The following is a 24527-nucleotide window of genomic DNA, read 5'->3' on the forward strand; positions in this document are numbered from 1 at the left end:
TAGTCCTTGGGATATAATTTGTCTGGGTCAGGTAACTTGAACTCATCAAGAGCTGTTAAACACTTTAAAAAAATAAAGAAACAACCCACCATCTCTATTTACTTGGGATACAACTTGATATTATTAATGCTTTTCAGAGGACCATAATATCATAGATCAAGTGTTGGATGATACTTCAGAGGCCAGTCAATTTGGCTTTACTATTTTTTACAGATGACATCTGTGAGGGAACTACTTAATCAAATATCTTGTCTAAGATCACACAGATATTAGGTGGCAAAGTGGACAGAATTGAGCTTGGAGTTGGGAAGATTTGAATTCAAATTATACCACAGACACCTTAGTAGTTATGTGATCTTGGCCAAGTAACTTAACTCTTCCCAACCTCAGTTCCCTCACCTGTAAAATAAGGTAATGTGGTTTAATGGACTTAAATCTATAAGATGATGACTCCAGGACTAATTCTAGTCCAAAGGTTGGTTTTCTTATCCAAGAAATTAGAAGCAAATTAACACTTTTATCATTGTGCCTTCATTCCATTATCTGTTATCATTATTCCTTCCAACTCAAACAATAGTCCTTGCTCTTCTTTAATTGTTCTCTTTTCTTTAGTGTTCAAAAATATTCCTTATCTCTTCCATTCATAAACTTCAGAGCTTTCTTTTTTCTTTCTTCCTTCCTTTGTTTCTTCTTTTCTTTCCTCTCTCTCTCCCTCTGTCCCTCTGTTCCTTCCTTCCTTCTTTCTTTTTTTTTCTTCCTTCCTTCCTGCCTTCTTTCTTTCTTTCTTTCTTTCTTTCTTTCTTCCTTCTTTCCTTTCTTTCTTTCTTTCTTTCTTTCTTTCTTTCTCTCTTTCTTGTTCTTTCTTCCTTCATTCCTTCTTTCGTTCATTCATTTGTTCCTTTGTTCCTTCCTTCCTTCCTCCCTTCTTCCCTTCCTCCCTTCCTTCCTCTCTTCCTCCCTTCTTTCCTTTCTTTCTTTCTTTCTTTCTTTCTTTCTTTCTTTCTTTCTTTCTTTCTTTCTTTTCCTTCCTTCCTTCCTTCCTTCCTTCCTTCCTTCCTTCCTTCCTTCTTCCTTCCTTCTTCCCTTTCTCTCTTCCTTCTTTCCTTCCTTCCTTCCTTCTTCCCTTTCTTTCTTCCTTCTTTCCTTCCTTCCTTCCTTTCTCTCTTTTTCTTTCTTTTTTTCTTAAGTTGGTTACTGAGGTACCTCACCAGTCTTTTTAGACAAGTCTTCCCTTTCTTCCTCATTAGAATTGTTATTTTTGTGTCTTCTGAATTTCATCTTAGAAATTTTTCTATTTCTCCAGGACTGACTTCTCTTGTGAAATTTCTATCTATGGGATTCTACTTACGTTTTTTTCTGAGTGCTTTGAAATATGTTCTTCCAAAGTCCAGGCAGCATATAAGCTTATGTCTGAATTTCCTCTCCTTCCTTCTCAGGAATTTTAAGGTAGAGTGGTCTTTAGGCTTTCCTATTATTTCAACAAATGCCTTCCCTTATAAGTAATAATTAGGTCCAGAATACCATTTCTTTCCCATTGCTTCTATTTGCAACTTTTGCACTTTTTGAAGGATAAAATTGAAGCACTGGACTTGGCATTAGAAAGACCTGAAAATCTAGCCTCACACACTTAATAGATATATGATCCAGAGCAAATTTTGTAAACTCTGTCTATCTCAACTTGTTTATCTATAAAATGGAGATAATAACACCTGCCTTTCAGAGTAATTGTGAAACAAAATGAGATAAAATTTCAACAGACTTTGCAAACTGTCTTAATATAGCTATAATTATATGTTATATAACATAATGACAAAAGCTAGATATTATCATTATACACTTATTAAAATAGGTCACTAAATGACAAATTGCTGTGTTTTTAGCAGAGTGAGAAGGCTCTAGCAGATGTGTGGATAATTGAAGTTCTCTGTGAATTGTATACTACCTTGTTGACAGACTTTTTGACATTTTTTATAAGATAACATAATACTTTTTTTCTGTTTAGATGATCCTCTGGGTACACTGATGGCATTATCATTTCTCTCTCTCTCTCTCTCTCTTTTGGTCTAGGCCAATCTTTGCCCAGCGACTCACAGTTACTTGATGTTTCTTTGATGTATTTAAATGCCAAAATAGAAATTCTCCAGAATTGAAACCTTCCTGGACTTACCTGCTGAGCTCTAGTGACTCTTCTGACCTTTCAAGATTTTACAAGGAAAAAAATAATAAACAACAATTTTACAAGGCCCTAAACTAAGGTGGTTAAAGGTAGAGATGCTAGTTCTTTATGCATGAGTAAGCATCCCTGCCATAGATTGCTGTTGCTTAATCTTTGGTGTTTCTTTCAACTTTTCAAATCATACAAGTTTGTAACTTATTATTCCATTTCATATCTTCTATTCATTCACCTAAGAGTGGGATCAGCAGAACAGATAGAGAAGAAACTTAGGTAACATACATCCAAAGACACATGGCTTTTGGAGTAAGAGGACAAGGCAAAGTAATTGCCCCTACTTCATGTCCTTCTGAAGGTTCATCCTCAGTGGAAGATTGCTAGAGAGGGTACTTTTGTCTGTGACTTTTGTATTCTAATTGAATTCTGGGTCAGCAAATAGTTAAAAAACTTTTTGCCTTTGTGTAGTAAGTGAACAGAAGAAAACAGTGATGGAGTATTTTTCTTTTTTTTTAATTGCTATTATTGTTTTATTTTTATTCTGAATTTAAGAAACAGAAAATTAAAATAGTAATTTTCATATAAATAATGATATATGAAGTTATTTGTCTTTATCATGTATAGCTTGTTTTCTTTTTTAAATAATATTTTATCCAATTAAAATGTATAAAACATATAAAATTATTTTCAGCATTTTTTAAAATTCTGAGTTCCAAGTGATATCATAAGAGACTTAAAAAGGTTTATCTGTTTACATTCTTACATCAGAGGATGATACTTGTTACTCAATAGAACTTTCTCATTGTTATGATAGGTTTGGAGGGATATATAGAGACATAGGGTACAGGTGAGTGTTGAATATGAAGAAATAACATCTTTTAAAAAAAATGATGAAATTAAAGGGTGAGAGAGGAATGTATAGGGAGAAAAGGAAAGAAAGAAGTGGAATGGTGTAAATTATCTGCCATAAAAAAGAGACAAGAAAAAACTTTATAATGGAGAGGAAGAAGGGGAGGAGAGGTAAGTGAGTGAACCTTACTTTCATTAGTTTGGTTGGTTTCATTGGTTTAAAGGGGAAATAACATGTATACTCAATATGAGTATAGAAATCTATCTTAGTCTGTAGGAAAATAAAAGAGGATTGGGATATGGAAGGGGGAAGGGTAATAAAAGAGAGGGCATTTTGGGAGAGGGAATGGTCAATAGCAAATCATTTTTAAGGATGGACAAAGTGAAAAGAGAGAAAGAGTAGAATAAATGGGGGAAACATAGTAATAATAATTGTAAAAAAGAATTTTGAAGCAAGTTTCTTTGAGAAGGCCTTATTTCTCAAACATAGAAGGAACTGAGTCAAATTTATAAAAAATATGAGCCATGCCCCAATTGATAAATGATCAAAAGGTATGATCTATACCCAAAGTGTGATAAATTCGTGTATATCTTTTAACCTAACAATACAACTACTAGACATGAATACCGAAAGAGATTTTTTTTAAGGAAAAGGACCTATATGTACAAAAATATTGGCTGCAGCTTTCTTCTCAGGATAAAAAAAAAAAAATGGAAATTGAGGGGATGCCCATCAATTAAAGAATAGCTGAATGAATTATATTATTGTTCTGTGGAAAATGATGAGCAGGATGCCCTCAAAAAAAAAAAAAAACTGTAAAGTCCTCTATGAACTCAAGCAAAGTGAAATGTATTATATATAAAATAATAACAATATTCTGGGATGACTAGCTGTAAATGACTTTGTTATTCTCAGCAGTACAATGATTCATACCTATTCTGAATGACAAATGATGAAAAATTCTAACCATACCCAGAGAAGAAACTTATGATATATAAATATAGATTGAAGTATTTTCCTTTCCTCCCTCCTTTCTTTCTTCTCTCTCTCTCTCATATATTGTTTTTCTTGGGGAGGTTGTATGGTGGAAGATCTATGTTTTCTTTCATGGCATGACTTTTATAGAAATGTTTTGCATGATTTCACACGTGATTTCTTGGTGAAGGCTGGGGGTGGGGATATAGGGGGAAATATGGAACTCAAAAATTTTGAAAAAATTGTAAAAAAAAAGTTGTTTTAGATGTAACTTGGAGAAAATATTAGACAAATAAATTTAAAATTACAATATTAAACAAAATTCTCTCTCTCCTCCCTCTTCCTTGAAACAAAAAGCCATCTGATTTTGGTTATTCATGCTGCTCATCTTTCAAAAGAAGGATAGAGCTCCTGCATTATATTTCCACATACATATCTGACAGCAGATTCCCTGAGAAACTCTGTGAGTTGACAATAGGCAGAGCAGTTTATGTATTTTGGAAAGATAAGGCCTCTATTGGCTAAACCCCATTACATTAGGAATATCATATATAATACATATGTATCATTTAAAAGATGTTGTTGTTCAGCTGTTTTAGTTGTGTCTGATTTTTTTTCTTGACTGCATCTGTTGTTTTCTTGTCAGACATTGGATTGACTTGCCATTTCTTTCTCCAGATCACTTTACAGATGAGAAACTGAGCCAAAGCATGTTTGTTTTATATACAAAGATGGTTTATTTTATGGACTAAATGTTTAACATTGAATATCAGTGCCAGCATACAGCATAATGTTGTATACAGTATGTACATAATAAATCCTTGTTGACTTGACTAAAAAATTAAAGTAGCTTAGCATTCATATTCTTCTTATTCTTCATATTCAAATTAATTTCAACTGATAGTGTCTTAATGCTTGTCAATCACTTTAATATTTTTTTTTCTATTTATCCTCATTCATTATTCCTGAGATGGTTATAATGAATGTATGTTCCATTATTCTAGCTGGTGTTTTTTCACTTTGCATAATATTATTGTGTCGCTCTCTCTCTCTCTCTCTCTCTCTCTCTCTCTCTTTCTCTCTCTCTCTCTCTCTCTCTCTCTCTCTCTCTCTCTCTTTCTCTCTCTCTCTCTCTCTATATATATATAGATAGATAGATAGATAGATACAAGTTGCATTACCATTTTGTCAGGTTCCATAAAGAAGTTTTTTTAGGAGGGAGGTAATTTACACTTCTACTTAGAAAGTAATTAAAATGTTCATATCCTTTGACCTAGAAATTCTGCTATTATCTATGTATCCCAAAGAGATGAAAGATAGGCTCTATACAAAAATACTTATAACAGCACTTTCATGGTAGCAAGGAACTGAAAATATTGTAGATAAATACTCATCTATTAGGGAATAACTATTCAAATTATGTACATGAAAGTTATAGAACATTTTTCTATTCCTAAATCCTAAATAAATTATGAATAAAACCAGGTATGGAATTATTTCATGAATTAATACAAAATTAAGTAAATAAAATCAAGAAAACTACATATATATATATGTAATAATAATATTGTATATGTGAAACCTGTATCAGATTGCTATGTTGAGGTGAGGAGGAAGACAAAGGAGAGAGGGAGAAAAATTTGGAACTCAAAATGTTAGAAAAATAAATCTTGAAAATTATCTTTATGTGTAATTAGAACAATATAAAATACTAATTTATTATAATAAATAAAAAATTTAAAATAATATTTACATAAATATATATTTGTTTTAATCTGTATATAATTAAATATGAAATATGTATAATTAACATTTACATAAACACATTAACATTTGTCAAATCCTTTAATGTTATCTTATTTTAAGTTAATTTTTTGTTTTTTTCTCAAGTATTTTATTTTTTCAATTACATATAAACATACTTTTCAACATTAAGTTAATTAAAAAAAACTAAATAAACCTTTATTTTTTCTCTACCTTACTAGAAAATAAGAAAATAAAAAAGAAAGTTTTTATAACAAAAATGCTTAGTCAACAATAACACATTTTAGTATGGATCATATCAAAAAATGCATCTCATTCTGCATCTTTAGTCTATCAATTATCAGCTGCCATGTTTGTATTGTCCAAAGTTCTTAAGTCATCCCAAATTGTTTATTTGTTTTTTCAATTTTTTCTAATGTTTTAAATTGTTCTTACAATTCTTTTCATTTCACTCAATATCAGCTCATACAAGTCTTCCCAAGTTTCTCTTGAACCACTCACTTTATTGTATCTTATAGTACAATAATATTATTACTCTTGTGTACCATTCCCCAACTGATGTGCACCTCGGTTTAAAGACTTCAATAATGCAAATGGAAAGAACACTAACAACAGTACACTTGAAACTGAATGCTGTGATTGAAAGTGAATGGTCAAACTTGACCCCAAAGAAGAGATATGGAAATATACTTCCTTCCTTCTTATCAGAGGTGAGAGCTTATGTGTGTAGAAAATTTCATATAATAGCAGATCAAGTAAATGCAATGTTTGATTTTTGTTATACTGCTCTTGTTCTTTCTTAATTTTTTGTTAAAAGAGAGGAGAAAATATTTAATTGTAATTATATGTGATATAAAGGCATAAAATTTCAATTAAAATAATTTAGAAAGAGTATCATTTCTGTTATATTGATTTGACTCCTGCATAAACTTGGAATATGTGCCAGCTCTTTGATTTCTTTCTTTTGGCCATTTTTGTATCAGAGTTCTTGTAAGATCCTAAAAAAAGATCTTTTTTCTTTTTTAAATTTGTGTTTTCTTGATCTTTATTACTATTAAATAACCCTAAACACCATTTCCCCCCTTAATTTTGTATTATGTAGTTTTGCTGAATTCATTTATAGGTATTTAAGAGTTTTGGATTTGAATTTTCTAAATACTCTATTTCCACTGTTAATTTCTCTATTACCTCTCTATTATTGTTATCTCTGATCTTTCTGTAATTGTTAAAATATCTAAGTGTATATAAAATAAAAGGAATGAAAATGAAAATCTTTCTTTGTATTTGTTCTTAATGGGAATACTTCAAATATTTCTCCATTGCATATTATGTTGGCTCTTTGCTTACAGTAGAAAAATTACTGTGTTGAGGGGAAATCCTTTGTGTCTATTTTTATTAATATTTTAATCACAAATAAATCTTATACCAAAGGCTTTTTCTGCATTAGATTAATATAGTCATATGTTTTGTTATACTCTTAATGTTTTTGATCTTGAAAAATACTTATATTATATACTCTGTTCAGACATAGTAATCTATTTTCTTAATATATTGTTTTATTTCATAGACAAATATTTGATTTAATATTTTTAAATCTATATTCATGCATTAGTGAAATTGTTTCAGTAAGTTGCTTAATGAATAAAAAGTGGTATAAATATATCATGAAGGACATGTATTACTGGAGAAAGAATGCCATGTAGTATGAAACAGACCTACACCTGGCACTTGCATTGGTCTCAAAAATTAAAAGCCCTCCAAGAACATTTCAATATCATTAGGTAATGGACCCATAAAGGATTTATGTGATATTAATCAATACCATATGTAGAAGTGCAAAGGTAAATGTTTAACAACCAGCTTTAGTATATGTGTGCGTGGGTGTGTGCGCATATCCTTTGTATCTTTTTAAACTTAATTCTGTATTATTAACATTTTCTCTATCACTTTTCTTAAACCTAGATCAGAGGTTGGCTACTATAGTCCAGGGTCAAATCTCATTCACTTGTATTTTAAAATGTAAAAACCAGTCTTAACTCACTCTGGGCAATAATTTGCTGACCTTTGGGCTAAGCAACCAACAAAATCTGAGCTTTAAATAAATTCTCATACTGAATATTTAACAATTATTTCTCAATAGTCAGTTTCAGCTGGCTTTAGCATACTCCTGACTAATAGATAAATGACAGTTTACACACATTTGGAAATAATGTAACTAGTTTATTGAGAATATGGATCAGAGAAATTATATGTTTAGGATTTTATGCCTATTACTTAAAAGTTTATTTTATTAAATCTGAAGCATTTTTCCAGCCTTTTGAGATCTTCAGTGCTGCTTTTTTCATTATTTCCAAAACTTGCAGGACAAGAGACTATAATGATGACACAGATTTATATAAGAAACAGGGAGAAAAATCAACAAAACATTAAATTTGACTGAATTTCCTTAGGCTATTTGAAATTATATCAGTGAAATAAGCTCCTACTCAGTTTTTTTTGTGATGTAATAAATATTGTTGTTCAGTAATTTCAGTCACATCTGACTCCTCATGACCTCGTGAGATTTTCTTGGTAAATATACTGGAGTGGTTTGCTATTATTTCTTTCTCTAATTTATTTTAGAGATGAAGCAATTGAAGAAAATTGGGTTAAGTGACTTGCCCAAGACCACACTACTAATTACTGATGGAGTCTAGATTTGAACTGAGGAAGCACAGTTTTGCTGACATGACTTGCTGTCTGGAATGAATGTTTCATATTTTATTCAGAAATGTATTAAATAAAAGAAGGAAAAGAAACTTCTTTCCTGAATGTGCTCAAATTTTTGTATTTGTCTATCTGCCAAATTTATGTGAGATCTTTTTTGATAAGCCTTTCCCATTGCTGTACTAACTTTTAAGAATAATATTTAATCATCTAGATTTAATGTTCTGATTTATGCCTTCCTTCTCTGAATTCCTTGGGCCCTTTGATGTAGTCATATAGTTTAGCAAAAACCATAGATCCAGTGTCTGGAAAAAATATATATACCAAACTCAAAAGAAATCAGGTTATAGAAACAGCAAAAGAAAATCTGTCGCAGTGATTATGAATTGAGGGTGGATTCACAGAGGGATAGGATAGAATAGAAATGTGGGATGTTGAGCATGTTATTGTTCTCTGCTAATTATGCAGAATATGAATTGAAAAAAGCCATGTTAATATGTCAGGGTATTTGAGACACATGATTTCTATGCAGATTCACGTGCTATGGTTAGGTCACAGGGAAGAGTTTGAAGAAATGGGATTTTTCAGGAATCTTATCTCTTTGTAAAGAAAACCCTAGGGGAAATGCAAAGTAAACCAATTAATTACCAAAAAAAGTGAAAAAAAATGCATCTTGTAGGAGAGAGAGAGAGAGAGAGAGAGAGAGAGAGAGAGAGAGAAGAAAGGGAGCTGGAGGAAAGCAGAAAGTAGTGATTAAAATGCAAGGCTCAACCTGGGAAGTCAAGTAAGGTGTGGAATAAAGAACTCAAAGAAGAACTATTCAGAAAATGTTGTGTTCAGAGTGAAGTAGATATTAGATATGTTAGAAATTGAGATAGCATTTTAAATTAGAAAAGAATCATATCAGTTAATAAACATTTATTAATTAACTATGATAGGGATACAAAATCAACACAAAACAAAAACAAAGAATAACAAGTAAACAAATAAAAGAATAGTGACAAATAAAAGAAAAGAGCTGATAGAGTAACAGAGCAGACAATATGTAAACAATTATTTACATGGTATATACAGGATATACCTGTATATATCAGGATGACTTAAAAATAATATCGAGGAATGACACTATGATTAAGGAGCAATGGAAAAGGCTTCTTACAGATGTGAAATTAGCTGAGATTTGAAAGAGACTAGAGACACTAAAAGGCAGAACTGAGGAGGTAGAAAGGTCCAGGAATTACGGACAACCAGAGAAAATGTTCATTTGGTGATGGGAGGTGGTATGCTGTGAGTGAGGAAAAATAAAGAGGCTAGTGTCATTGGATTCAAGAATATATGAAGGATAGTAAGCTTTAAGAGATTGTAAAGTAGGAGGGAATCAAGTTATGAAGGGCTCTAAAATTCAAATGACAATTTCATGTTTGATCCTGGAGGTAATAAGGATCCAATAAAATTTATTGAACAGAGGGAAGGGATTAGTATGCCCAGACTGATACTTTAGGAAGATCATTTTCACAGCAGAGTAGAACATTAACTGGAGTGGGAGAAACTTGAATCAGAGATGGCAAACTATTTTCTTCTATTACAATAGTCTAAGTTTGAAGTAATGAAGGTATTGTACCAGTTATAGTATCAGAAAAGAGAAGTTGTATAAGAAAGACTTTACTAAGGTAAAAACAACAGAATTTCTGTGTTAGAAATCCCTTGGAATATCCTTACCAAATGAGTCAAAAGGCATGAGAAGCTTTGTGAGTTTTCTGCAAATTTCAAATTATTTTGCATAATAACTGGAACACTTCCTAGATCCACCAACAGTGTTCATCATCATACCTATCTTTTTGCAACTCTTCCAATAATATTCCAATGATTGGGTATGATGGGTGAGAGAAAGAGAGGAAAAGAGGATGACACCTATGTTGTGAACCTGAGTGGGAGGGAGGATTATAGTATCCTTAACAATAATAAAGTAATAAAGAGGAGGAAAAGATTTTGGTGGGGGAGGGAGGAGATAACGAATTCAGTTTTGGACATGTTAAACTTAAAATATTTACAGGATCATTTGACATGTCCTGTAGACAGAGAGTCATAACTGGAGGTCAAGAGAAAAGTTAAGGGTGGACAGAGAGATCTGGGAATAGTCGAAAATGATAGGAGATTAGTGAGAAAGAGGGAAAGAAAGAAATTGTGCTTTGGAGATGATGCTTAAAAGTGTGGAGAGAGCAAGGATTGTAGATAGATGATATGGATTAACATTGAAAGAAAGTTTCTTAGTGATGTTAAGGGGACATGAAACTGTAGGCACATGAAAAAGCAGTAGTGAAGAAGAAAACAAGATACAGGAAAGGACAGGAGATTTAAAGTGCATCACTATTCCGGAGAAAGGAAGAAAAAATGGGATCAAAAGTACCAGAAAAATAATTAGTTTTAGTGAGGAGGAATGTCTTTTCTTTGATAAGAAGAAAAGATAGAAAGAAAGATGATGAGAAGGGAAGCTATTCTAATCAATAGTTTCTATTTAAGTTGTAAATATGAAGTTTGGGAATATGGTGGGTGACAAGATGAAATAAGAAAACATTTGAAATAATAGCTGAAGAGAATGATATAGGAGTCACAAAGGAGAGGAATGTTGAACCAGAGGAAGAGGCCAAAGGAGATTTTGAATTTTGTATTATTAAGGAAGGAAATAGGCTGTTTTGTGACTTAAAATAGCAACATTTAATTGATGGCTTTTACTTTTATATCACAGTCATCTCCAAATGTGCCATTACCCACTTATCTAGCGATCCTTATAATAAATTTAAAAAATAATGATGTCAAACCAGACAATACAATTATGACAGCTGGCAAGGTATAAAATATTCTGTATCTACTGATCTCTGACTCTCCAAAAAAAGCAAATAGGTAGATTTCCTTATCACTCTTCTAGAACTATACGGTTACATAATGTTCAGTTTCATTTTAAAAGGAATTTTTGGCTTCTTATATTATATAATCATTGTATTTATATATTGTTTTTCTGGTTCTGCTTACTTCATTGCTCAACAGTTCATTGAGTTCCAAATTTTCCACTTTCCTCCAGGTCCTTAACATACCCTTGAGAAGACAAATAACAAGATATCAATTATACATGGAAAATCATGCAAAATGTGTTTCCATATTTCTGCCCCCAAAAGCAAGAATAATATCGTTCATTCATTGCATTCAAATACCACAGTTTTTACAGTATTAAATAATGCACACCAACCTTGATTCCAGCTTCCCTCCCCCCAAATACAATGGGGAGTCTTTTAATATATATGGGTCTTTTCTTTCTGTGTTAGAAATTCCTTGGAATATCCTTACCAAATGAGTCAAAAGGCATGAGAAGCTTTGTGAGTTTTCTGCAAATTTTAAATCATTTTGTATAATAACTGGAACACTTCCTAGATCCACAAGCAGTGTTCATCATCATACCTATCTTTTTGCAACTCTTACAATATTATCTTTGCATTTTTTATCTTTGCCAATTTGCATGGTATTGGGTGAAACCTCTGCTATTTTAATTTACATTTGTCTTATTAGCGAAGAGGAAAAATATTTTATATTTGGATAGTTTGAAATATTTCTTTTGAAAGCTGATCACATCATTTAAGCATTTATGTATTGAGTAATTGTACTTATAATCTTGTATATCTGTCCTTGTTTCCTATATATTTTGAATATCAGAATTTTATCCAAGAAAAATACTGTAAAAATCCCCTCCACTGACAATCTATTTCTGTATCATAGCCCTCAAATTATTATTCTTTTCTCATCTTCTCTCAAATTCTTAGAAAAAACTTTCTGCGATTTTTGCCTCAACTTCCTAATTTCTTACTCACTCTTCAATCCTTTATAGTCCTCCTGCTTTTGCTCTCATCATTCCACTAAAATGTTTCTCCACAGAATAATCAGTGATCTTTTAATTGCTAAATCTGATTATCTTTTCCTAGTCCTCCTCATTCTGGAACTCCTCCTTGTAGCATTTAACACTGATGATGGACAGTATTTCCCTGGATACATTCTCCTCCCTGAACTTTTGTGATATTGCTCATTCCCAGTTCTCTTCTCTTTCTTTTGGTCTTGTATCCCAAGACTCCGTTCTGGGATCTCTCATTTTCTCTCTCTACACTTTTCTCTTGGTTATCTCATTGGCTTCCATGGAGTTAATTATACAATAGCTAGATAACACAGTGGATAGAGTACAGAATCTGGAGTTGGGTAAATGAATTAATATCCAGACTCAGACATTTTAATAGCTATGTTATTTTGGGCAAGTCACATGGAAAATCAGCAGAGAAATTGACTTCTCTCTCTCTCTCTCTCTCTCTCTCTCTCTCTCTCTCTCTCTCTCTCTCTCTCTCTCTTTCTTCCCTATTTCAATGTTCAATACAGGACAGCTGTCAGGTGCAATGGATAGAGAGCTTGGAATTGTGAGTTCAAATTTTGCTTCTCTGTGACCCTGAGCAAGTCAATTAATTCTCTTTGCTTCAAGTTCTTTAGCAATAAAATGAGCTGAAAAAGGAAATAGTGAATGACTCCAATATCTCTGCCAAAAAAAGCCCAAAACTAAACAAAAGCCAGATGAAGTCTCGAAGAGTTGGACATGACTGAACAAACAACAAATTCCAAAGATGAACAGTACTTACAGATATTTAATATATGCTTCTTGATTGAATGATTTTTATCCTATCTGTTTTCATTATTGTTGTTGTTTTGATGAAGCAATTGGGGTTAAGTGACTTGCCAAGGTCACATAGCTAGTAAGTGTATCTGTTTTTTTTTTTTTTTTAAAGCTTTTACATTTCATAGTCAAAATAGTTTTTGCGTTTTTTTAAAGCTGTGTCACTCATTTAAAAAAATTCCCCCTACAAAAAGTTGTGAAAAATAACGGTTTTATTTTAAAAAATGTAATTTTTTAAAAAATATGCAGCCCATTTTTTTTTCTATTGAATATGACAAAAACATAGGTCTAGAGTTAGAAGTTCATATAAGTTCATATAATCCATTACCTTCCTTTTATTATGAGGAAACAGACCTGGAAGGGAAGTGAATTGTCCAAAGTCACACTGATTTTATTTTTTTCTTTTATAAAATAATATTTTATTTTCCCCAGTTACATGTCAGGAAGATTTTTAGCATTTATTTTTATAAGATTTTGAGTTCCAAATTTTTTCTCCTTCCTTGCTTCCTGCCCTCTCTGTTTTCTAAAGATGATAGGCAGTTTGAAATAGTTTATACATGTGTTCTCATTTCATATTAATCATAATTGTAAAATAAGAAACAGATAAAAAACACAAAAAAGAATAAAGTAAATGAAAAAACATGTTTCCATCTACTTTCAGAGTCCATCAGTTCTTTTCTGCTTATGGATAGCATTTTACTTTCATGAATCCTTTGTATTTGTCTTGGAACACTGTGTTCCTAAGAAGAAGTTAATTAATCATAGTTGATCATCACAGGATGTTTCTGATATTGTAATACAATGTTTTCTTGTTTCTTTTCTTTCCACTTCATATTAATTTGTACAAGTCTTTCCAGGTTTTCCTGAAATCTATCTATAAATCATTTATTATAGCACAATAATATTCCATTACATTCATAAACCACAACATGTTCTACCATTCCCCAATTAATATAGCTGCCTCCTAATGTCTAATATTTTGCCACCACAAAAAGAACTGTTATAAATATTTTTTGCAAAAGTAGATTATTTTCCATTTGTGATCTTTTTTTTTGGTCACCTAAAGTGGCATTGCTGGTTCAAAGGGTATGCACAGTTTGGTTGCTCTTTGAGTATAGTTCTAAATTGCTTTCCAGAATAATTGGATTAGTTCACAACTCCACAGGATATTAGTGTCCTGATTTTCCCACATCCCCTCCAACATTTATCATTTTCCATTTTTTGTCTGATTATTGTGAGGTGGTATCAGGGAGATGTTTTAATTTTCATTTCTCTAATCAAAGTGATTTAGAGCACTTCTTCAAAAGCATATAGATAGCTTCGATTTCTTCTTCTGAAAAATGCCTTGTTTTGTTTATACAAAATCATTTTAATTGATTATAATCAAAATAATCTATTTGTATTTCATAATGTTCTCTATCTCTTATTTAATCATTAATTTTCCTTTTTCCCATTTATCTGTCAAGTCACCTATTCCTTGCTTTTTTCATCATTTGCTTATAATGTCAACCTTTATGTTTTAATCATGTATGCATTTGGCCTTATCTTGGTATGTGGTATGAAATTTTGGTGTGTAACTAGTTTACATATTAATGCTTTATAGTTTGCCCAAGCAGTTTTTCTCAAATCACAAGTTCTTCTTGCAAAATCTAGAGTTTTTGTGTTTATCAAATACTAGATTGTTTTTGCAATTGAATACTTTATCTTATATACCAAGTCTATTACACTGGCCCACCACTTTCCTATCTAGCACCAGATAGTTTTAATGAATACTGCTTTATAATATAGTTTGAGATCTGGCATTGCTAGGCCATTGTCCTTTGTATTTTCTCTCCCATTAATTCCTTGAGACTCTTGACTTTTTGTTCTTCAAAGATTAATTGTGCTGTCATTTTTTTCTAGGCCTATCAGATACTTTTTTGGTAGTTTGAATGATATGGCACTAAATAAATTGGACAGAATAGCCATTTTTTTTTTTTTTATATTGACTCATCCTACTCGAGAGCAATTGATATTTTTCCAATTGTTTAGATTTGACTATTGGTATGAAGAGTATTTTGTAATTATATTCGTATAGTTCTTGGGCTTGTCTTGATAGGGAGCTTCCTAAGTATTTTATATTATTTATAGATATTTTAAATGGAGTTTCTCTTTTCATCTCTTCCTGCTGGGCTTTGTTGGTCAGATAAAGAAATGCTAATGATTTATATGGGTTTATCCTATGTCCTGCAATTTTGCTAAAATTGTTCATTATTTCAAGATATATTTTAGTTGATGCTCTAAGCTTCTCTAAGAATATTATCATATCATCTGAAAAGAGTGATAATTCTGTTGCTTATTCTTATTTCTTCAATTTCTTTTTTTTTTCTTTTGCTAAAGGTAACCCTTTTAGTACAATAATGAATAATAATGGTGATAATGGGCATCCTTGTTTCGTGTCTGATCTTATTGGGAAGGTTTCTAGCTTGTCTGCATTATAGATAATGCTTGCTGATGGTTTTAGATAAATGCTGATTATTATTTTAAGAAATGCTTTTTTATTTCTATGCTCTCCAATGAGTTTAGTAGGAATGGGTGCTATATTTTGCCAAAAGCTTTTTCAGCATCTATTCAGATAATCATGATTTCTTTTAATTTTGTTATTGATAGGGTCAATTACATTGATGGTTTCTCTAATATTATTGGTGGCAGTATTTTTGATATTGGATATTTAGATTTCTTCTTTTTTAAAAAAAAATCAAATTAACCAATGGCTTATTTGACCTATTTTTTTTTTTATGAAACTAATTGCTATATTTATTTATTAACTCAATAGTTTTTGTTTGTTTGCTTTTGTTTTTATTTCCATCTTATTAATCTCACCTTTGATTTTTAGGATTTCTAATTTGATGCTCAATTGGGGTTTTTAATTTGTTCTTTTTTCAAGGTTTTTTTTTTTCTTTTAGTTTCATGCCCAATTTACTAATCAACTGTTATTTTCATTTTGTTGATGGAAAAATTTAGAGAAATAAAATTTTTCCTGTGCACTGCTTTGGCTGCATCCCATAAATTTTGGAATGTTGTCATTCTCTGTAATGAAATTATTATTTCTATGATTTGTTCTTTGACCCACTTTTTCTTTATTTAGTTTCCAATAATTTATCTTTCCACTGCCTTGGGTTAAATGCAATTTTTATTATGCCATGACTTGAAAATAATATATTTAATATTTCTGCTCTTTTACATTTGCTTTTGAAGGTCTTATGCCTTAGAACATAGGCTATTTTTGTGTAGGTGCTATATGCTACTAAAGGAAAGATAAATTTCTCTCATATTCCTATTTAGTTTTCTCCAAAGGTCTATCATTTCTAACTTTTCTAAGATTCAATTTGTCTCTTTAGTTTCTTTCTTGTTTATTTTTCAGTTGGATTTATTAAATTCGAGAAGGGAGAGTTGAGAATCTTCTCCTCCCCACCCCCAGTACAGTTTCACTGTCTCTTTCTTCCTGTATTTCACTTAATTTCTTTTCAAGAATTTGCTATTATACCACTTGTACATATGTTTAGTATTGATATTACTTCATGATCTATGGTATTTTTTTTAGCAAGATGTTTTTTCCATCCTTATCTCATTTAATTAGGCCTATTTTTGCTTTAGCTTTGGCTGAGATCAGAATTGCTAAACTGTCCTTTTTTTTTTTTACTTCAGCTGAAGCATGATAGATTCTCCTCCAACCCCTTAGCTTTTGTATGTGTGTGTGTGCGTGTGTGTGCATGTGTGTCTTTTTCAAGTGTGGTTCTTGTAAGCAACATATGGAAGGATTCTTTTTAAAAATTTTTTAATTTTGATCCATTCTGCTATCCACTTCCATTTTATGGGAGAGTTCATTCTTTTGACATTCATGGTTATGATTACTGTGTTTTGCCCTCTGTCCTATTCTTCTTCCTATTTGACTTTTCTCATTTCATCTTTTCCTTCTCATCAGTATTGCTTCTATCTACCACTTCCCTTTATCTGCCCTTTCTTCCATCAGTTTCCATCTCCTACCACCCCTTATTTAATCTCCTTCACTTCTTTCCTGTTGGGTAAAACAGATTTCTATATTCAGTTGATAGTATATATTATTCCCTCTTTGAGCCAATACTGTTGAAAGTAATGTTCAAGTGATGCTCATTGCCCATCTTTCATGCCTCTATGTGAAACAATTTACAGCATTTTACCTCTCTCTTGCTTCTACATCCAATATACTCCTTTTTGTCATCCCTTGAATTTTTAAAAATTTCCTTCTAATTTATCTTATTCATTGCTCCTTTGTCTATGTGTATTCCTTCTAGCTATATTATTAGTGATGGAATTATTAACAATTACAAGTATCACATCTGTCAGACTGGCTAAAATGACAGGGAAAGATAATGTGAATGTTGGAGGGGATGTGGGAAAACAGGGACACTAATACATTGTTGGTGGAATTGTGAACACATCCAGCCATTCTGGAGAGTGATTTGGAACTATGCTCAAAGAGTTATCCAACTATGCATACCCTTTGATCCAGCAGTGTTACTACTGGGGTTATATCCCAAAGAGATCATAAAGAAGGGAAAGGGAGTATGTACACAAATGTTTGTGGCAGCCCTGTTTGTAGTGGCCAGAAAGTGGAAATGGAGTAGATGTCCATCAACTGGAGAATAGCTGAATAAATTATGGTATTTGAATATTATGGAATATTATTTTTTGTAAGAAATGACCAACAGGATGATTTCAAAAAGGCCTGGAGAGACTTACACGAACTGATGCTGAGTGAAACGAACGGGACCAGAAGATCATTATATACTTCAACAAAAATACTATATGATGATGAATTATGATGGACCTGGCCATCTTCAGCAATAAGATGAACCAAATCAGTTCCAGTTGTGCAGTGATGAATAGAACCAGCTACACCCAGTGAAAGAACTCTGGGAGATGACTAAGAATCATTACATTGAATTCCCAACCCCTATATTTTTGCCTGCCTGCATTTTGGATTTCCTTCACAGGCTAATTGTACAATATTTCAGAGTCCGATTCTTTTTGTACATCAAAATAATGGTTTGGTCATGTATACTTATTGTGTATCTAATTTATATTTTAATATATTTAACATCTACTGGTCATCCTGCCATCTAGGGGAGGGGGGTGAAGGGAAGGAGGGGAAAAATTGGAGCAAAAAGTTTGGCAATTGTCAATGCTGTAAAATTATCCATGCATATAGCTTATAAATAAAAAGCTATTAAAAAAAAAAAAAGAATTGCAAGTATCTTTTTCCCATGTAAGGATGTAAATAGTTTACCTCTATTTAATATCTTATTTTTTTTTAAACCTGTTTATCTTTCTCTTGTTATTGGAGGGTAAAATTTTTATTTACTTCTAGTCTTCTCTTTCTTAAAAAAAATTTATTTCTGATCTTTTTATGGAAATTTGAAATCCTATTTTTCTGAATAATCATTTTTCCCCTTAATTTCACCAGGTAAGTAAATCTTAGTTGTGACCTTTGTTCCTGTGCCTTCAAGAATATCACATTTCATAATTTCTGGTCATTGATGCTGCTATTATCAGGTCCTGTGTAATCATGATTGAGACTCCCAGAAACTTGAATTCTTTCTTTTTGACTACTTGTAGTATTTTTTTCCTTGGTCTGATACTTCTGAATATGATGTTCCTTGGAGTTTTCATTTTGGGATCTCTTTTCTGAGTTGACTGGTAGATTCTTTCTTTTCTTTTTTTCTTTTTCTTTCCTTCTTTCTTTCTTTTTTCTTTCTTCTTTCTTCCTTCCTTCCTTCCTTCCTTTTCTTTCTTTCTTTCTTTCTTTCTTTCTTTTTTCTTTCTTTCTTTCTTTCTTTCTTTCTTTCTTTCTTTCTTTCTTTCTTCCTTCTTCCTTCCTTCTTCCTTCTTCCTTCCTTCCTTCCTTCCTTCTTCCTTTTCTTTTCTTTCTTTCTTTCTTTCTTTCTTTCTTTCTTTCTTTCTTTCTTTCTTTCTTTCTTTCTTTCCTTTCTTTCTTTCTTTCTTTCTTTCATAACTTTTTACTCACAGAGCCCATGCCTGGGTAATTTTTTTTACAACATTATCCCTTGCACTCACTTCTGTTCCGACTTTTCCCCTCCCTCCCTTGACCTCCTCCCTTAGATGGTAAGCAGTCCTATACAAGTTAAATATGTCACAGTGTATCCTAGATAAAACATATGTGTGCAGAACCAAACAATTCTCTTGTTGCACAGAGAATTAGATTCAGAAGGTAAAAATAACCTGGGAAGAAAGACAAAAATGCAAGCAGTTTGCATTCATTTCTCAGTGTTCTTTCTTTGGGTGTAGCTGCTTCTGTCCATCCTTGATTAATTGAAACTGAGTTAGATCTTCTCTTTGTCAAAGAAATCCACTTCCATCAGAATCCTCATACAGTATTGTTGTTGAGGTATATAATGATCTCCTGGTTCTGCTCACTTCACTTAGCATAAGTTCATGTAAGTCTCACCAATCCTCTCTGTATTCATCCTGCTGGTCATTTCTTACAGAACAATAATATTCCATAACATTCATATACCACAATTTACTCAACCATTCTCCAATTGATGGGCATCCATTCATTTTCCAGCTTCTAGCCACTACAAACAGGGTTGCCACAAACATTTTGGCACATACAGGTCCCTTTCCCTTCTTTAGTATCTCTTTGGGGTATAAGCCCAGTAGAAACACTGCTGGATCAAAGGATATGCACAATTTTATAACTTTTTGAGCATAGTTCCAAATTGCTTTCCAGAATGGCTGGATGTATTCACAATTCCACCAACAATGTATCAGTGTTCCTGTTTTCCCACATCCTCTCCAACATTCCACATTATCTTTCCCTGTCATTTGAGCCAATTTGACAGGTATGTAGTGGTATCTCAGAGTTGTCTTGATTTGCATTTCTATGATTAATAATGACTTGGAGCATATTTTCATATGGCTAGAAATAGTTTCAATTTCTTCGTCTGAGAATTGTCTGTTCATAACCTTTGACCATTTATCAATTGAAGAATGGCTTGATTTCTTATCAATTAGAGTCAATTCTCTATATATTTTAGAAATGAGGCCTTTATCAGAACCTTTGACTATAAAAATGTTTTCCCAGTTTATTGTTTCTTTTCTAATCTTGTCTGCATTAGTTTTGTTTGTACAAAAACTTTTCAATTTGATATAATCAAAATTTTCTATTTTGTAGTCAGTAGTGATCTCTAGGTCTTCTTTGGTCATAAATTCCTTCCCCTTCCACAGGTCTGAGAGGTAAACTATCCATGCTCTTCCAATTTATTTATAATCTCATTCTTTATGCCTAGGTCATGAACCTATTTTGACCTTATCTTGGTGTACGGTGTTAAGTGTGGGTCAATGCCTAGTTTCTGCCATACTAATTTCCAATTTTCCCAGCCATTTTTGTCAAATAATGCATTCTAATCCCAAATTGTGATCTTTGGATTTGTCAAACACTAGATTATTAAAGTTATTGGCTGTTTTGTCCTTTGAACCTAACCTATTCCATTGATCAACTAGTCTATTTGTTAGCTAATATCAGATGGTTTAGTAACCACAGCTTTATATTATAATTTTAGATCTGATACAACTAGGCCACCTTCATTAGATTTTTTTTTCATTAATTCCCTTGAAATTCTTGACCTTTTGTTTTTCCATATGAACTTTGTTATTATTTTTTCTAGGTCATTAAAATAGTTTTTTGGGAGTCTGATTGGTATAACGCTAAATAAATAGATTAGTTTAGATAGTATGGTCATCTTTATTATATTTGCTCGCCCAATCCAAGAGCATTTAATATTTTTCCAGTTGATTAGATCAGACTTAATTTGTGTGGAAAGTGTTTTGTAGTTTTGCTCATAAAGTTTCTGATTTTCCCTTGGCAGATAGATTCCTAAATATTTTATACAATCAGTAGTTACTTTAAATGGAATTTCTCTTTATAACTCCAACTGTTGGGTTTTGTTAGTGATATATAAGAATGTTCATGACTTTTGTGGGTTTATTTTTTATCCTGCAACTTTGCTAAAGGTGTGGATTGTTTCTAATAATGTTTTAGTGGAATCTCTGGGGTTCTCTAAGTATACCATCATATTATCATCAAAGAGTGATAATTTGGTTTCCTCATTGCCTATTCTTATTCCTTTAATCTCTTTATCAACTCTTATTGCTAAAGCTAGTATTTCTAATACAATATTAAATAGTAATGGTGATAGTGGGCAACCTTGTTTCACTCCTGATCTTATTGGGAATGGTAGCAATTTGTCCCCATTACATATGATGCTTACTGGTGGTTTTAAATAGATGTTACTGAATATTTTAAAGAAAAGTCCATTTATTCCTATACTCTCAAGTGTTTTTAATAGGAATGGATGTTGGATTTTATCAAATGCTTTTTCTGCATCTATTGAGATGATCATATGGTTTTTGTTAATTTGGTTATTAATATGGCCAATTATACTGATAGTTTTCCTAATATTGAACCAGCCCTACATTCCTGGTATAAATCCTACTTGATTATGGTGTATTATCCTGGGGATGATTTTCTGTAGTCTTTTTGCTAATATCTTATTTAAGATTTTAGTATCAATATTCATTAGGGAGATTGGTCTATATTTTTTTTCTCTGTTTTCAACCTATCTGGTTTAGGTATCAGTACCATGTCTGTGTCATAAAAGGAATTTGGTATGACTCCTTCATTCCCTATTTTTTCAAATAGTTTATAAAGCATTGGGGCTAATTGTTCTTTGAATGTTTGGTAGAATTCACATGTAAATCCATCAGGTCTTGGGGATTTTTTTTTAGGGAGTTGATTAATAGCTTGTTCTATTTCTTTTTCTAAAATGGGACTATTTAAGCAATTTACTTCCTCCTCTGTTAATCTGGGAAGCCTATATTTTGGGAGGTAGTCATCCATTTCACTTAGTTTATCAAATTTATTGGCATAAAGTTGGGCAAAGTAACCCCTTATTATTTCTTTACTTTCCTCTTCATTGCTGAAAAGTTTTCCCTTTTCATTTTTAAGACTACTAATTTGATTTCCCTCTCTCCTTTTTCTAATCAGATTTACCAAAGACATCAATTTTATTGTTTTTTTTTTCATAAAACCAACTCTTAGTTTTATTTATTAGTTCAATAGTTTTTTTTTTTTTACTTTCAATGTTATTAATTTCTCTTTTTAATTTTAGAATTTCAAGCTTAGTAATTGATTGGGGATTTTTAATTTGGTCTTTTTCTAGCTTTTTAAGTTGCAAGCCCAATTTATTGATCTTCTCTTTCTCTATTTTATTCAAGTAAGTCTCTAAGGTTATAACATTTCCCCTTATTACTGCTTTGGCTGCATCCCACAAATTTTGGTATGATGTCTCATTGTTGTCATTATCTTGAGTAAAATTATTAATTGTGTCTATAATTTGCTGTTTTACCCAATCATTCTTTAAGATGAGATTCTTTGGTTTCCAATTATTTTTGGTCTATTTACCCCTAACTTTTTGTTGAATGTAGTTTTTATTGCATCACGATCTGAAAAGAAAGCATTTACTATTTCTGCCTTCCTGAATTTAATTTTGAGGTCTTTATGTTCTAATATATGGTCAATTTTTGTGTAGGTTCCATGAATTGCTGAGGAGAAAATATACTCCTTTCTGTCACCATTCAGTTTTCTCCAGAGATCTATCATACCTAATTTTTCTAATATTCTATTTACCTCTTTAATTTCTTTCTTATTTGTTTTGTGATTTGATTTATCTAAATCTGAGAGTGCAAGATTGAGATCTCCCACTATTATAGTTTTGCTGTCTATTTCTTCTCGCAACTCTTTTAACTTCTCCTTTAGGAAGTTAGATGCTATATCACTTGGTGCATATATGTTTAATACTGATATTGCTTCATTCTATAGTACCCTTTAGCAAGATATAGTTTCCTTCCTTATCTCTTTTAATTAGAATAATCTTTGCTTTTGCTTGATCTGAGGTAAGGATGGCTACCCCTGCTTTTTTTACTTCACCTGAAGCATAATAGATTCTACTCCAGCCTTTTACCTTTACTCTGTATGTATCTCCCTGTTTTAAATGTTTCCTGTAAACAACATATTGCAGGTTTCTGACTTTTGATCCAGTCTGCTATCTGCCTCCTCTTTATGGGAGAGTTCATCCCATTCACATTTATGGTTAAAATTACTAATTCTGTATTTCCTGACATCCTAATATCCCCAGATTATGCTTTTCTATTTCTTGCCCTCCTTCCCCCCTTCCCTAGTATTAAACTGATGGGTCCCACTTGCGTCGCGTAGTTCTCCCTCTTTAGGATCCTTCCCTCCTCCCTTTGAATTCCTTCCCCTTTCTTGTACCTTTCCCTTATTACTCTTTTTCCTTTTCCCTTTTTCTCTCCCATTTTTTAATGAGGTGAGAGAAGATTCTCTGTAAAACAAATATATCAATTATTTCTCTTTGAGCTGACTCTGATGAAAGTAGGATTCACACAATGTTCCTCCCCCTCTCTAAGTTCCCTCAGATATGATAGGTTTCTTTTGCCTCATCATTGCATGTAGTTTCCCTCTTTTTAATCTCCCCTTTTCCCTTTTTCTGACACTCTCCTTTTCATTTCTACTTCTCTTTTTTATGTTATATCAGTAAAATCAAATTATGCATGTGGTTTTTATGTACATCCACAGTTGAAATGCAGTTCTCAAGAGTTCCTTTTACCTTTTTTCTGCTTCTCTTGAGTCCTGTTGCTCAGTTTAGCTGGATAGTTTATTCTTGACTGCATTCCAAGTTCTTTTGCCTTTTGGAATATCAGATTCCAGGCCCTTTGATCCTTTAATGTTGAGGCAGCCAGATCTTGTGTGATTCTTATCGTGGCATCTTGGTATTTGAATTGTTTTTTTCCTGTCTGCTTGTAATATTTTTTCTTTAGTCTGAAAATTCTGAAATTTGGCCAGAATATTCCTCTGAGTCTTTATTTTAGGGTCTTTTCCAGAAGGTATTTGATGAATTCTTTCAATGCCTATTTTACCTTCCAGTCCTATTACTTCTGGACAGTTCTCTTTGATGATTTCCTGTAAAATAGTATCTAGGCTCTTTTTTTCATCATAATTTTTGGGTAGTCCAATGATCCTCAGGTTATCTCTCCTAGATCTATTTTCCAGGTCTGTTGTTTTTCCAAATAAATATTTGACATTTTTTCCCCAATCTTTCATTTTTTTTTTCGTTTTGCTTGGTTGATTCTTGATGTCTCAATGAATCAGTCATTTCTATTTGTTCAGTTCTGATTTTTAGTGAATTATTTTCTTCAATCACTTTTTTTACTTCTTTTTGTATATGTCCAATTGAGTTTTT

General features: G+C 32.0%; 1 long non-coding RNA gene across 1 annotated transcript in view; it reads left to right on the forward strand.

Annotated features, from left to right (window-relative positions):
- Window positions 1-2997: 2997 nt before the first annotated feature.
- LOC127551116 (uncharacterized) overlaps window positions 2998-24527 on the forward strand; it is a 30288-nt gene continuing 8758 nt past the window's right edge. Inside the window, exon 1 of the long non-coding RNA XR_007951012.1 lies at window positions 2998-3190. This is a non-coding gene — a long non-coding RNA (uncharacterized LOC127551116). The remainder of the gene's footprint in view (window positions 3191-24527) is intronic.

Source organism: Antechinus flavipes, chromosome 2 (assembly GCF_016432865.1).
Source record: "Antechinus flavipes isolate AdamAnt ecotype Samford, QLD, Australia chromosome 2, AdamAnt_v2, whole genome shotgun sequence".
In the NCBI taxonomy this organism is placed as follows: Eukaryota; Metazoa; Chordata; class Mammalia; order Dasyuromorphia; family Dasyuridae; genus Antechinus; species Antechinus flavipes.